Source organism: Gossypium raimondii, chromosome 3 (genome assembly GCF_025698545.1).
Source record: "Gossypium raimondii isolate GPD5lz chromosome 3, ASM2569854v1, whole genome shotgun sequence".
NCBI classification, from domain to species: Eukaryota; Viridiplantae; Streptophyta; class Magnoliopsida; order Malvales; family Malvaceae; genus Gossypium; species Gossypium raimondii.
This window is the reverse complement of record NC_068567.1, coordinates 33196648-33200616: the sequence shown is the minus strand read 5'-3', so window position 1 is coordinate 33200616 and position 3969 is coordinate 33196648. Positions and strand designations below refer to the sequence as shown.

At 33.8% G+C, this 3969-nt stretch overlaps 1 long non-coding RNA gene across 1 annotated transcript; it reads left to right on the top strand.

Annotated features, from left to right (window-relative positions):
• Window positions 1-284: 284 nt before the first annotated feature.
• On the top strand, window positions 285-1732 carry LOC128039663 (uncharacterized). Its single transcript, XR_008194119.1, has 3 exons — window positions 285-404; window positions 882-964; window positions 1666-1732. It is a non-coding gene; the product is annotated as an uncharacterized LOC128039663 (long non-coding RNA).
• Window positions 1733-3969: the final 2237 nt, after the last annotated feature.

Sequence of the window (3969 nt, the reverse complement as noted above, 5' to 3'; positions counted from 1 at the left end):
GACCTCGAAGATTTTAAACTGAGCCATAAATATTTTTAGAAATATTTATAGAGTGTCATTGAGTTGGTATTAAAGTTTAGTTAGAAAATTTTAACGTTTGGATAGTTAATTAACTAAAAGGACTAAATTGGGAATAGTGTAAAATTTGTTAAATTGTGATTAAATAGCTTAAGTGACTAAAGTGGAGGGATTTAAAAGGCTATTAGGCCCAAATTATATGGGCTGGACGGTTGGGTAAGAAAATCAGCAGAATGTAAGGAGAAACAGGGCAAAATTGGAAACTTAACAAATTAAACATTTAAAACAAAGACAAAAGTGAAAAATCTAGAGATCTCTTCACAATTTATCAGCAAAAACGCCATAGGAGGTCTGGAATAAGCTGGTTTTTCATATTTTTGAATCATGTAAGTTTAATTCTTGATTATTTCTTCTAATTTTGTGATTTTGATACTTTTACAATTAGGTCCAACTAATTATTTCATTAGTTTTTGATTCCATGGCTGATTTTGAAAGTTACCATTGATTAGTGTTGGATTTTTATGATGAATAAACATGAAATTGAAGCTTTAATTTTGTTATATGATGATTTTATTAAGGAATTTTGATAGAAATTGATTTTAGGGACCTAATTGTGAAAAAGTTGGGAATTAAGGTTTGGTGTTGCGGTTTTGAGTATGAAAGGCTATGTAGTAGTCTAAAATAGTTGGAAAAGGTGTTAATTGAGAAAAATTAGATCAATTGAGGGTTAATTGAGTAGGGATCAAATTATAAAAGCTGTAAAGTTTGGGGTAAAAGTGTAACTTCGAAAATTAAAGGGCATAAATTGTGAAATGAATTAGAATTGAATTAAATGCTGATGAATGAATAAATTTGCATTTTAGATCGAGAACCTGAAACAAGTCGAGGAAAAGAAAAAGTAGCCGATTAGTCCCTGAACTTTTACAAATTCTGCAAATCGATCCAGGTAAGTTCATATGGCTGAAATTTAATGATTAAATGTTAATTTCATGAATTATACAATGTATGGTGAAATGTATTTATTGTTGAAATGAGAATAAAATAAAAATGTGAAAATCGAATAAATGATCAAATTAAGTGGAACGTCGGTTTGAGTACTTCGATCAAGTGACAAAGTGATAAGTGGTAGTTTTAGCTACACTTATCGATCAAGAAACAAAGTGATAAGTGGTTACACTTATCTGATCAAGAAACAAAGTGATAAGTGGTTACACTTATCGATCAAGAAACAAAGTGATAAGTGGCTACACTTATCGATCAAGTGATAAAGTGATAAGTGGTAGCTTCACTACACTTATCCGATCAAGTGGTAAAGTGATAAGTGGTAGCCTAGCTACACTTATCGATCAAGGACAAGTGATAAGAGGTCATATGGCAAAGTGAAAGTGAAGTACTCAAATTTCCATAACTGTTCCTTAATTTTGATCAAGGATGGTAAGTGACAAATGGGCCCAAAGGAATTATGGTAAAAGAATAAGTAGTAGTGAGTTTATACCAAGGAACTCACCAAAGATTGTGGTTGACAGTAAATTTAGTAATGGTGTATATTGTATAAGTGTACAAGTGTTTGGTAAGATTTATGTTTTATGCCTATGAACTTACTAAGCTTTTCTATAAGCTTACATGTGTGTGTTTATTGTTTTGTAGATTAACGTATTTATACATTCGGAGGATCGGATCTACATCAAGAATCACACTACCCAGATATACTCCGTAGTTTATGTTAAGCAACTTTTGGATTTATATGGCATGTATAGGAATTGAAGTAAAAAGTAAATTTGAATGTTATGGTTGCGTTAGATATCGAAATATATACATGTTTTAGTTTGAAATGGTTGATTGGTTGAACTTCATTAGTATTTAAATGAAGTAGATGAAATCTGGAATTGGTTGTGATTTGAAATTTGCGGGAAGGTTAGACAATTATAAAGGGTTATATTGAATTTTTTTAAAAATTGCAATGGAGCGATTCTTGGACAGCAGCATTGATGTAACTTTTAAAAATCACCAAAAATAGTGGAAATAGAATTAGAAGTTGAGTGAGATATGAAATTAAAGCTGAAAGAGTCTACTTTCATAGGAAAGAAGTGGAGTAAGCAAAAGAATTATATACTTTTAGATATTTGAATTTTAGTGAAATAGGGCAAGAATGTTTTGAAGTCCCTGTTCGACTTTAGAAATTCATTAAAAATTGTACAGAAGGAATTTTGAGTTATAATTTATATGTATAGACTCCTTAATGAGTCTATTTTCAGTAGAAATAAGTTTAATCACCATATGAAGCCTTTAATAAGAGATAATTAAATTTTAGTGACGAGTGGTTAGGATAGTTGATTAGTGAAACAGGGAGACTTCAACTAATAAACTGTACAATTGGCTAAAGAAAAAATTCTGAAAAATTTATGGTGAATAGATATATGAGTTTAGTTTTATGGAAAATTTATGGATCTAAATTTTGAGTTTCGTAGCTTGAATTATAATTATTTTGTGACTGCATGCAGGAGGACGACTTTATTATAAATGATGAAATTAAATTTGAAAGTAAATTTTATGCCCGAACTTTTAAGTTAAGTCAAGTAACGCCTCATGCTCGACTCGGCCATGGTCTCGGGTAAGGGTGTTACATTTTAGTGGTATCGAGCCGGTTTAGCCGATCCTCGGAATATGTGTGAAGTGTAAAGTGTTTAGAAATACATGCCATATAAATCGTGATAGTGTGATGTGTATGATCCGATCTAATCTTTGTTATTTTTATAGATACTCTCCGATTATAAAGATGTCAAATTTACGAACGTCTTGATCAAGAAGAAGTTAACGAGAGAGCATGAATTCGAACAAAGAGCAAGCGGTGATGTTCGATTTCCCAAATGCGAGAGCATGAATTAAAGAATATGATTTATGGGATTATGAATCGGTGGTATCTTGAAATGAGGCAAGAAAGAAATCAGTGAACCACCTCCTCCCTATTGCTCCATCGATGGTACCCCGGTTGCTCCTCCACCTCCTACAACGATCGAATCTAGTAAGCGTTCTCCATTGGAAAGGCTTAGAAAACTTGGAGCCAAAGAATTTTGGGAAGGACCGATGATGATCCCGTCAAAGTGAATATTGGTTCTGAGTTTGATAAGAATTTTAAAGAAATGGCTTGCTCACCAGATGACTATTTGAGATGTGTTGTGTCTCTGTTGAAAGAAGAAGCTTATAGTTGGTGGGAGACGATCGAGGCTGTGGTTCCGGCAGAGAAAATTTCTTGGGAATTTTTCCAAAATGAATTTAAGAAGAAATATGTGGGTAGACGGTATTTGGATAAAAGAAAAGGAATTTCTCGACCTCTGACGGAAATAAATCAGTAGCTGAATATGAAAGAGAATTTGTCTACCTCAGCAAATATGCCCGAGACATTGTACCTACTGAAGAAGAAATGTGTATCCGGTTTGAAGAAGGGTTAAATGATGAAATTAGAATGATGATTGGGGGTAATGAAATACGAGAGTTCGTTGTTCGTCGGACCGTGCTCAAAAGCTTGAAGAAGTATACAATGAGAAAAATGCGTGGGATCGAAAAAGTAAAGAGCCATTCAAAGAGGTGCTTCTAAGTCATTTTCGATTTTCCGGTGAAGAAATCTAGAGAAGAAATTAATCGAACTACATCGAGGTCGGGAGATCGGCAGAGATAGACCAAGACAATCGATTTCGTGGTATTCGATAGACCAGTAGCAAGTGTGAGCGGTGTTCGTAATGCTTCACGACCTAAGTGTCAATATTGTGGAAGATATCATTTGGAGAATGCAGGACTAAGATGGGGCTTGTTATAAATGTGGGCTCTGATCATCTTATTCGAGATTGTCCCCACCGCAAAAGATGAAGTGGAATAGAAAGAGATACTGAGAGAACCATTCCTCAAAGAAGTAGACGTTCGGGCGGAGAAGCGGTTACTGAGGACTACCCGTTC